Source organism: Lineus longissimus, chromosome 9, assembly GCF_910592395.1.
Source record: "Lineus longissimus chromosome 9, tnLinLong1.2, whole genome shotgun sequence".
NCBI classification, from domain to species: domain Eukaryota; kingdom Metazoa; phylum Nemertea; class Pilidiophora; order Heteronemertea; family Lineidae; genus Lineus; species Lineus longissimus.
In genome coordinates, this window is record NC_088316.1 from 17,772,369 (window position 1) to 17,784,813 (window position 12,445).

The window sequence follows — 12,445 nt, forward strand, 5'->3', positions numbered from 1 at the left end:
GTGTTATTGAGTTTAATTTGTTTTCAGCTATTACTGCAAAGTACCTCTTTAAGTCTTGGCAGCTCCCCAGTTCTTTATGTACCAGTCATGCAATTGCTTCTAATGTTCTTTCTTTTGTTTTATCTCAAGTAGATGCGATTGTTTTGTTAATGGACCAATGTACTTCATTACTTGAAAGGAAGTCCACGCTAACGGATTTATCATTTCTTTGGCTGGTTTTTCGTGCTATACAAGTCTTCTTATTTTTCCTTCTTCTTCAGCATTCGGCACACTACAAGAAAAACTAGAAGCCGCAGAGATGCGCATAACTGCGTTAGCTTTCAAGAAGAAAACGCTTTATGTTTAATGGCGAGAGTCTGTACTAACCCGTTTGAAGCGATTGATCAATACTTACGTGAACGATAGCTTGTCAGAAGCGAGGCCAATTTTTCATGACTCCATCGTGAACTGGCCATTCATTTCGTATGATCCGATCGGAGTACATGTGTATTATGTATCAAATAGTTTATTCATGGCGTACTCCCCTCATTAGATACTTCTCCAGTGGCGGCCAAATGCAAAAGTAAAATATTGATTTTAATGCAATTAAACCTAATGTAGTATAAATAAATCTAGCTGAAATCAATTCATTTCAATCTTATTCGGTTCAATTGTAACTCTCATCATTTGCTAATTACCTTTGATATTTAATTGCAATAACTCACCCGTCAATCAAACTAAGATCAAATGATTAATTGATTGCAAAAGAAGCCAATTATATTCAAATTACGACAGTCAACGCTACCACATTTTCGTGATTAATCTTGAAAGATTGTTTAAAGGTTGATCCAAAACAGAATTTGAGATTGAAATTTTCCAGTTAAGTCAACACATACATTTCAACGAATGAGTGATCAGTTGATGTTTTACTCATCACATGAGAAGACGGATAGCTGGATTTTAAATGTTTAGTATATAGGCCTGCCAACGAATAAATCAATATCTAAAATCATGCGAAATTACATTTTCGAGGGGAGATAAATAACTCGGGCGATCGAGATATTATCTCGGGTGATCGAGTTATTTATCTCGAGCGATCGAGATAATAAGTCCATCGATCGAGATATTTCCTGAAAAAAAATTGTCATGTTGAAAAAAAAAATCATGTGATGTCCTTTTCCAGCCACTGTAAATGAGAGCCAAGTTCCTTCTACTTTTTTTACAAGGTGTTAATTGATATATGGACATTTTCAATCGCGAATGGGATCTTCGAAACCGCCATCCAACCATTTTAAACATGCTACTGCAACACCGCAGGTGTAATACTGTTTTTCTTTAAATGCACCAGCATCATTGTCAACAATGAACCTCCTGCTTTCTTCATCTGCAATCATCTCCATCCCCAAAGCAATGGTTAATTAGCAGTCGGCTGTACGCTTCGTATCACTGACAGGGGAATTAATTAGTCTTCTCATCAGTGCCCAATAGTCTCCCTTTAGCAGAGAGACGCTGACAGCACCGATAGCTGACATGCTGGTCTAATGAGCCTTCCAGCAAAGAGACTATTCTGAATTTGTGAAGCCGATTGTAGCTCCAGATTAGTGTCAAATCCAATCTCGAACTATACATACATAGCAGATAAATATCTCGACCAAAGTCAGTCATGGCGAGGGATACTTTCAAGGCGTCTGGTATTAAAGTTGCCACGCGACCGAATGGCACATTGCACAATAAATTGCAAATCAAATATGATGTGGTTTTGGTCTGTCAAGAACCAATTTTTTTCCAAGTAACCAAATCAATATTAACATTCACGAGCATGACGAGGAAGTGGGACCATTTATTCTTGATGAAGACTTCACGCTTCAAAAGAAACATATTCCTCTGCGTAACACAAGTTGGCATTTAATGTGTTTCCGATGAATCCCACGTTGATCATTAGTTCTTGAAAAAAACTTCTTTCTCCGGTATACTGTTAGAAGGCTGTGGAGGACTCAATTACAGGGTGACCATCGGAGGTCTGAACATAAGGCCGAAGTTACATAGACCTCATTCGTTCATTTCCCAGGACTCTTTTTCCCCTTTTGCTTTCGTTCCCCTGTAAAAGCACGGCCTTGTGGCGTGCATTCACCGAGGAATGAAAGAAAAACCCGGAAAGTGACTCGTGGTAAATGAACGAATGAGGCCTATGTAACTTCGGCCTTAGGGATTATGCACTATGACAACAATGTGCTCAATCACGGTGACGACGTTACGCAATGCATGTATTCAATGTTAGTTGTTGGCCTGAGGGCATGGTGATATGTGTGTGTGTGTGCATGTCGCTCCTATGTATGTATATGCTGATGCAGGAATTTCCGATTTTTGTGTGGTATTTTGGTCAAATAATCTTGACCAATGATGAAAGTGATATAGTATGTTCAATTACGGCTTTGACTCGGGGTGATATGTTGTACTTGCCAGATTGTCCTAGTAAATCTTAGTGATATATTCAACATGTTTGATTTTAGTATATTGGGCATTTTGGAGTGCTCCTTGGTAGGTAAGGTTAAAGGACATGTGAGATTGTAAAACAAACAGTATGTGTGACAGTGTTTTAAATTGGTCCTTAGGATTGCAATTATTCTGAGGTGATCGTGTGCCAAGCTAGGGTAGAAGGAATAACCCCCCCCCCTTCCCCCGAGAATAACGCCACAAATGCAGAGCGAACATGACCTCGCAATACAACAAGTACATGTACATGTACATCAGTACCTGTGCTTTGATCTTCTGTTCACTGCCCTCAGACGACATTTGTGCCCCAGTGTGGGTTCGCCACATCGACTATTTGTCTCGGCGTCGTTGCACGATTCCCAAAGGCAAGATCGAGTGACCCGAGCAGTCCTTTCTAGTTTCCTAATGGCCAAATGATCCTTCTGGCTTATGATCCCCGGCGAGACAGACATAACATGGTCCTCTCCTTGACCAGTCATAAACTCTCAATATCATCAGACCATAACTGCACAAACCAAACACACACAAAAACCATATTTGCGTTATTGTTCCAGTCATACTTATCAAATATATGTTCTAATCTGTTCCAAAGTTTTCTCAAACTTCAAATTATGATTTCTAAAATGAAAAGTCTGCTGATATTCACCTTGTGAAAACATCGATAACATGACATATTGATGACTTCATCAATGCATGGAGGTGGAACATAAAGATCGTGACTTCTACTCAGTCGCTCATGATCCTGCAACCATTAGCCATCACGCTATTACAATAGTGATCTGCGCACTCCCAAGCAAACAAAAGTCATTTTTACATTTAAAAAAACCTGCCTTTAAACCAAGGCTAACAATGACTGACTGTTCCGATTACATGCGAAGTGCCGATCGTGCAGCATGAAATCGAAAAATGCGATGTTGCCTCTTTTTTTATAATTGATTAATTTATAATGGAACAGATTACATTACTTTTTTTGGTTTATTTTATGTTTCCCGAGTTTCATGCTCCCCAATATTAAGAAGACTCTATGTTATGTTGGTTCTCTAATTTCCTTCCATGGCAACAGTTACATTATGTGAGTACACTAGCGCTTGCATTTTACATATTTTCATAGTCATGCTATTATCAAAAAAAATTATGATGACATAAATTGATAAATAAATGCATAATATTGCAAACATTGAATATGCCAGGGTAAACCCAGGTAACTTGATACTTTTGACATTCATTATACCTCATCTTTCTTCGCGGTCTCCTGATTGACAGGCTCGGAAATATTGATATAAGAGACGACAAAGCAGAGCGAACTCCTCAATAACTGGCCTTGCAAACTTGCTATGAAAATCACTTACAATGTCAAAGAATAAAGCGATATTGGCACGCGGCGATGAGAATTGATTTAAGGAATTAATACCGAGCTGGAGGTCCTTGGTTGTATAATCTAGGCGCATGGAGAGAAGTTTGTACCGTAACTCGCTGGCGGCTGACCAACTGACCTCATCGGGAAGAGCTATCAATGGGGCTCTAAACCTTCAACTTTCCGTCAAGACGGCGAATTTTTATGTCCTTGTTCATTTAGTTTACATGTAACTACGGAATTCTCAGATCAATCCATGCACATCCACAGGCGTCTTGTGTGAAAGGAGGAGACTTTAGGATTGATGTTCACCGCTGGCACTTGTAGGTCGGCATGAATCAATCTTCACACAACCTGCTCCAAATCTGAAAGGTTCAGATCACTTCGCGATGAAGCTGAAGTGCAAGCGACTGTCCTCTAAATCCTCGGCTCAGCCAAGAGGTGGATGGCTCGAACTTTCCCATCGACTTACATGTACATCTTACCACGGGGTTCAAAGACCACTACAGGGGTTGAGGCACCGTTTTATAATACCAACAAATGACCAAACCGGTGCAACACAATTACAGTGTTGGAGGTGAAAGTATGAATTGCGCGGCCGATATCACTGTGGACAAGAGCGTCATTAACATACCGACAGGAAGAACATTCCACGACCGAATTCTTTGTCGTTGATGGTGGACAAGTACACAGTTTGACAGCCAGACAGGCAATATGCCATCTTATATAGAAGGATATAATGCAGATGTAAATGATGATCGACCGACAGGAAGTCTGAAGCAAATGGCAGCATGTTTCGAAGCTTGAGCTGGTAAACAATTATGATGACCAGATAGATATCAAATGATGTTGCTGCAAAAAATCCGGCCCAACAGTAATCCAGAAATAACCAACACATGATGAGATACCACCATGGGAGGTTGATAGAATAAATGATCATCACACGGGGAATCTAAAGCAATTGGCAATAGGTATCTGGGCATTACCGTAGTTGTTTACGATGTCATTAACGGCCGAACGATTCTCATCAGCAGTCGGACTGATGGAGTTGTGATGGAATGTGCACCTTGGGACTATACACAGATCATCAGACAATACTCACCATGACGTGACTGGAATTCACAATATAGCTTACATTAAAGAAGTCACCGTCAGTCCAGTCCAAAAAAGAACTTCAGGCGGTACTGGAAAAAAATGTTTATCATTGCACTAAAAGGGGGCCGATTTGTGTTTGGGTCACTCTTGACTTCTGAAACGGTCCACTGTGACCAAACTTCACCTGAAGTGGATACGCAAAATTGTCATATCGACAGCGTGACCCACTTGTTAAAGCTATTCAGCATGCTAGTGACACGGAGCTTTTGTTGTAGTTCTCTTCAATTGAATACCACTTCATTAATCATATAAAAGCAGGACTTATTTATCGGGAAAATGAAGTCAGTGTTTAAATGTTTCATGTGCAACGCCTTGTTGATAACATCGTTGAAAGCGACTCTCCGTCATCTCATCAACAAAATTCAACAGCCTGAGTGACTGTTTCACAACTTGATGGAGTTTGGTCCATAACGATGGTATTCCACCCTGGCGAATCTATTCCCTAGACTACCGAGAATCTAAGCCTTCCAACTTACCGAGCAGCCTGCCCTGTATTGTTTCACTATACTCGAGTATGGCAAGCCAAAGCGGAATTTATTCAAGACCGTGGAATTACTATTCAAGAAGTTAAATATATGTTCAAGACCAAAATATGTTCAATCCTGAATCAAATATTGTCAACCTTGAATCAAATATTGTCAACCTTGAACAAAATATATTCAACCTTGAACAAAATATATTCAACCTTGAACAAAATATATTCAAGACTCACGTGACCATATTCAAGACGCACGTGACCACAAAAATTGATGACGTAGTTGCTCATGTTTTGATGCTTTACGGACTTTCCCGAACCCGCGTCCGGACTTTCCCGAACCCATGGTACTTGTGTTGCGTTTCGGAGCTCGAATTGTTCGCACGAGGTTTTGACACATGGTTGTACACGTACCTAGCCGCCTACACCTGACATGTACTGTAATCCTACACATCATGACATGGATGCCGAGTGAATGTCAGAGTCGATACATGTTTCACAGACATATCAGGCAAATTATAGGTTCAAAATGCGCAATGCCTGTCGTGAAACAGAACGCATCGGAAGTACCACAGATTCTACGCTCTACGTCATCAATTTTGTGGTCACGTGCGTCTTGAATATGGTCACGTGAGTCTTGAATATATTTTGTTCAAGGTTGAATATATTTTGTTCAAGGTTGGACATATTTTATTCAAGGTTGAACATATTTTATTCAAGGTTGAACATATTTTATTCAAGGTTGAAAACATTTGATTCAAGGTTGAACATATTTTAGTCTTGAACATATATTTCCTTCTTGAACTTATATTTAACTTCTTGAATGGTAATTCTAAAGTCTTGAATAAATTCCGCTTTGGCTTGCCATACTCGAGGCCTGGGAGAATGGCTGACTCACAAGAAAAAGTCAAAATGTGTGCTCATTGGTCAAGTAACTAAATAGACGGCGTTGCAATTTTCTCTTTTTCTGATCACAGAGAAACCAGCTGGTTACTCTAAGATCTGATGGATACCATGCTAGAAGGGTCTTATTACGAGACAAACAGTACGTTATTTTGTTGGAGAACATTTATTGAAAAACGCCTTCCTTTCTCAGGACAAGAGTATCGGCAAGCAGGTGAATTGACTCTCTATAGGAAGAGAAACACTATTAGATGCCTCGTTAGAACTTGGAATTTCCGCTCTTTATCGCTGTTACGTTTTTATCAAAACGTCACATAAACCAGACGTATCAATACTGAAGAAAAAAATCCATTTCTAAACTAAGCATCCTGTAGATGACGTTTTTTATCACAGCATCGCCGCTGTGGGCAACCAAAACATCGTCCGTCTGCGGGTTTAACCAGTCAATGATGGGACTGATATTTGTTGCAATTCACAGCGATGGCTGATCGCAGGCACCTGCGATGGCCACCGTGATAATAATCGCAGTAAACAACAAAATTCTCTCTTTACTGGTGCATTACCAACAAAACAAACATAAACAAAGAATATCATTAATAGCACATGTAGGTCAAAGAATATTGATCCAGTATCTTTCAGATTAAAAGAAGAAGAATGGGATATAATTTTTTTTAATTGGCTTTGAAATGCCAAACGGCAATCGGTAAAAATTTATGATTTAAAATGATATATTTTCAAATAATAGGCCTAGATTTCGTTTGTTCTTGTGTATGAATTATGTAAGGGTTGAGTCGTTGCAATGTCGAGTTTACACAGACTGCCGAAATAGAAAAAGATAAAACTTGTATTTAAAACCGATAATGTGATGTTGTTAAATGTATGTATCGATTAGGCATGCTGACGTATCCACCATTTTGAATTTAATCTGCTTTTGATTACATTCTCTTTCGTTCTTCCCTAATAATGGCTTAGTATAATATAACATACCGAATTTTTGACCTGGTGCGTCCATGTGAACAGCGAGTTCCGGGGCTAAGCCTGCTCCATTTCAACTTGTGAAACACAAATATAGTGCATTTTAACATGTTCTTTCTAAGGTATATTTTTACGCTTGCGTGCGACATAATTTCTGCAAACTTCGTCAGTTGTTTTCTTTTCTCTCTACAAATTCATTGCAATTGGATTAAGAAATACACTTTAAACCTTATCCAAGATTAAACTCAGCTTTATAAGTGTTTTTTAAACAATCTTAATATTTCAGCCTCACTCGAACCTGGTATTGCCTATGAATATTAATAATGTGTTTAGGGAATCGTTTTATGTTTTACCGATACTCTGAATTTGTTATAAGTGTGTTCGGCAAACAACAAATCACATGTCTCTTTATTCATCAGAAAAAGAATCTTGAATTAAATGCCACCAGTGTTATCAAATAAGCTATATTTCAACTAGTTAAAGAAAGCTGAAAGTTATTGGATATTCTCATTTCAAAGGAAAACCTTGCATTTCGTGATTAAAAGAACACGATCATACCCCAAGGCAAGTTTTGATACTGATATACTGAAAATGTCATGTTTGAATTTTAAAACATGAAAAGGTTTTCAATACAATGTACGCCATTAATAGAAGCATCATGAGTCCTGCTACTTTTCATGAGCAAATAGGATACCAAGTCCCCAAGTACTTCTTTGCTTGGATTTAGCTTTCGTTTCTTTGCATCCAGACGAAAGAGGCGTCTAAACAGAGAGGATAAATCGTTTCATATTTTTGACGAGGCAATTCTGATATTATAAAGGCTATTACTTTCGCTAATGAGAGATAAACTCGCTTTTGCAGTCGCCTTGTATCCACAAATTCACTGTTTTTTCACACTGCATGTAAATAATGGAAAATAAACACCGAGGCTTAGCTTTCGAAAGGTGCGGGTGGAGAAGGAAGCAGTTTCGAATAGTAAATGCTTTGTAAAATTGAAATTCATGTCAAGAAATTGGTTTAGGGTTTGAAGCAAAAAGACTACATTTCGTCGGCTCATTCAGCCAATTTGGCACGGAACTGGTTCCATTTGGGGCTCACTAACAGACAGGTATCGTCACCACAATTTTCAATATTTGCAACTGATCTTTGGAATTCCGATGTCATTTAGAAAAGTCCATTTTCATATGTCGACGATTTCGATGATTTAATTACCTCAGCAGACGGAATAATGTCGTCTCCCGAACCAAAACAAGCCTGGGAAACATTAGTTTGCAGAAGAGGGGGCTCACGTCATGAGCTATAAGCGAAATATTCACCTTTGTCTCCTTCACTCTATTTTCATTTTAATTTCTGCTTTAAGAAAACAATTTAGTTCGTGCAGCATATCTCACTTGAACAGATTCTTGCTGTAATCATGTTAACTCAAGTGCAAAGAAGAGCAAATGGATATCTATTCTTGGCTTTACGTTAGCCAATGGCACGGATATTTACCATTAATTTCCATCGTTTCCATCAGCGCTTTTCAAGAAAGCATCTTTTAACAACAACTACGTTGACAAAAATGTCAATATCCTGCTAGGCTATGCAGCTGCAGTGCTCACTCGATCTTCACTTCGTGTTTTTCGAAGAAACGCCGTTTTCTATGGGCCTTTCTCCTCAAATTACGGCCCAACCAAACCTCATGGCAGCAATCCGTGTTTATCGAAGAAAACGCCGTTTTCTATGGGCCTTTCTCCTCAAATTACATTCTATTATTACGTACATGTATTTGATCGGAAACCCCGAGCACAGCATTATCAATAATAAAATCATTTTACATCCTCATCTTCTTAACAATTTTTTTGTAAAAACTCCAATCACCTTTTTATCACCTTTTTTCCACCAACTCGACTGTAGGTACAGCCCGACATTGGAGGACCCGGCAATATTTTTCTCACTTTAATGAGGGGCTGAAGCAGAGTTATTTCTAAAGTGTTTATATTGGTATTTAATATCTCCTGTATCCCAGCGAAAAGTGTGTAAAAAACAGTGCTGCTGGAGCCAAGCCGCAGGTGTGGCGGTCCCCAGTCTCGTTAGAGGCAATCTTTTACTCCTGTTACTGGTGACAAAATTTATCGCCGTCTGACAAACTCCAGTCTTTTTCAATCAGCGCACCCGGGAGGAAAGTTACACCCGCATTCCCCACTGCGGTAGTTTTTTTTAAACTCACTTAGCGCCGTTAAACAACGGTTGGTTTCCTTTTCGATGATTTTTTTGGACACTATAGGTTTTCGTGAATGGCTAATCGAATGTCCGCGTCACAATTTGTAACTTGATACGACCGTGAATATTCATTTATTATTGAAACTATAACAAGAAAGTCAAATAGATTACGATACTTGTCATTCTCGGGAAAGGCCCAGGACTACAAAGCTAAACTATAACTTTAACCACGGTTCTACTGATGGATCACTTTTTAGAAATGGGTTATAAATAGATATAAATTGGATATTAAAAACGTATATAGTTGTGCCCTTTTTCAACTCAATTGTTATTTTTCTCAGAACATTTTCGTGCATTGCCGAAGTTAAGAGGCGCGAGAGTCATGGTTTATAGTAGCCAAGTGCACTAATAATATAGCGTATTCAGCCTGACATGAGATTTTTTGGTACGAGTTTACGTGCACGAATTGAACGTACCCGTATTATATAATGTCTCCTGATAATGTATACGTACTGCCGAAAACAAGAAAAACTTCCGCTGAATATAATATGTGTCTTCCGGATTGACTTGCTCAAATCATCCGGTTTCGAGGGAACGGGTGGTAATGTGGGTTGTCATCTCCGTTTGTGAGCTGACATCGAACAGACTTACTTAATAACAACACGAGGTGACGGAAATATCGCAGCCGAGAAGTTCTTCTGTCATGTGCAGTATCATATTAACAAAGGTTACACTTCCGGCAGCGTTGGTAAAGGTTACGCATTTTGGATTTTGAGGGATAGAAATGACTTTAAGTATGTATTCCACAAAGAAAAACTCCTGGGGCTTATTTTGTATTTGTCTATCACTATTTCGAATACATGTACATTCACGCAAAAACAGATTTTGCGATGGGGGTAATGAAGTTGAGACATGCATGCTTTATCGAACACTGCGGTTTAACCTTGACGGCAAAAGAAATTTACCGCCCTTGCAGCCTATCGAATTCACGTAACCTCGGGCATTACATTTAGATATCACGCCTTCGCATCCATCACGAAATTACCTCAAACTATTTTTAAAGCAGATCAAATTCGATTCACTGGAGTTCCATTTTCAGAAGCAATGCAATTCAGAATACAGGAGGCGCCAGAATCCTTACTTGTCTTTGGGGCTGTTATCGAAAGGTTAACAGCTCCAAATGAGTTCTTTCAACAATTAGATTAAAACCTCAGGGGTTAGATGTGATGCCTGGGGTGGTTAATTTATCTAATGGATCTCATCGACGGGTGATCTTTAATTCTTCAGACGACTTGCCCAAGTTAATTATTTCGTGAATTACAATTCCACTCGGTGTTGATGAACGAGGCTTACTATTATTTTTTGTCAAGTAGTGTTGTTAGGTCGGCCTTTAGATCAGCACCCTTGCCATTCATGACTGGTGCCATTACTAACACGCCAAGGAGTAAATACCATCCATGATGTCAGTTGGTCGAAAGGTGACTCAATCACTTGATCACCTTTATCGGTCTTGTCCGTATAATCATCTTTATTTTTTTCAGCATCTTATATCGCGGAAGATATTAGCCTTATAAACATTTGCGATAGAGACGCAAGAACTAAAATTATGACTGTGCAATTTGGCAAATAATATCCCTAGTAGAACGATATGGGAGATTTCCTCGTCAAAAAGGCTGTCCACGACCCTGGACCAGTGTGATTGCTCGATTTCAAAGCAAAAGGCAAGATGCCGCGAGTTGATGTACCTGACGCTATCGTTTCTTGCGTTACTGTTTCTGTTACTGTACCCTTCCTGGGTTTTATACTTCAATGATGACATCGCAAAATGTGCGCATTATTTGGATGATCTGCACCGTGAAATCATCTCTTAATTTCATCATTGACACTAGACCCATAACTGAAAAAATCAAATTAAACTGGAACCATTCCATCAATATACTTATCACCATTTGTAACCACTCCAAGTCATATAACTTATGATATGTAAATGGTATTGTCGATAGCCTCTCAATTTACTGATATGCCCACATCTTGGGAACAATTGTTATCAATAGTCAGATCTTAATTAAACGCCTTGGTTATATAAAACAATGTACGACGTCGACCACACAATCGTACATGCCATATACAGCATGTGGCATTCGCCTATTCACGACAAACTGGTTTTATCAAGATGTTCAGTAAATGACCCTATCGATAACGTACATCATTAACAGTAATCTAAAAATTAGACCACGCAGCTGCCACCGATTCTAAGTCTTAAACTAGTGTCTGGGTCGCGAATTCCTAAAATCTACGATTTGATATTACAAGCATATGAATACACGAAGCCGATCTTGAGATACCAGAAGCCATCCTCTCTGCTATTACGAAAGCACAGTCATGCCAGTAGGCCTATACCTTGACACAACTGCCTTTTTACTGCAGCGGCATTTAGGTTTTTTTCCCGAAGGTCAATCAAAAACACGCATCCACTGACTTCAATCTAATCACGGAGGTTTGTTTCAATATTATTAACGTATATTAGGATAGATTAGAATTCGAAACCCTCAAATACTTTAGTGTACACCTACAACATGTACCTGTGTGGCTAAATCAAGACCTATACATGTATCTTACGACGAAAGTTTGGTTAATAACTTTTGTTTTGTTACTAACATTTGATACCAAGAAGTTTGTCGCCAATGAAGATGAGTCGACATGGTTCAAGTATATGGAATGTTCAATAGTCAAGTAATACACTCCTTAGTATTTACCAATTCAACGAATATCCAATGACACTATAAAATTCGCAATAGCAAAAAGCAACACTACGACATTCTCTAGTCAGTCAAGTATCATATGCATGGCATGTTGGTAATCCGACATTAAACCTCTCTGATGTGGAGAATAACAGAGTATGCCGTCTT

The 12,445-nt window shown here is 38.9% G+C and overlaps 1 protein-coding gene across 2 annotated transcripts in view; it reads right to left on the reverse strand.

Annotated features, from left to right (window-relative positions):
• Positions 1 to 12,445, reverse strand: part of LOC135493798 (cholecystokinin receptor type A-like) — a 52,095-nt gene that overhangs the window by 37,051 nt on the left and 2,599 nt on the right. The gene's annotated exons all lie outside the window — the stretch shown is intronic.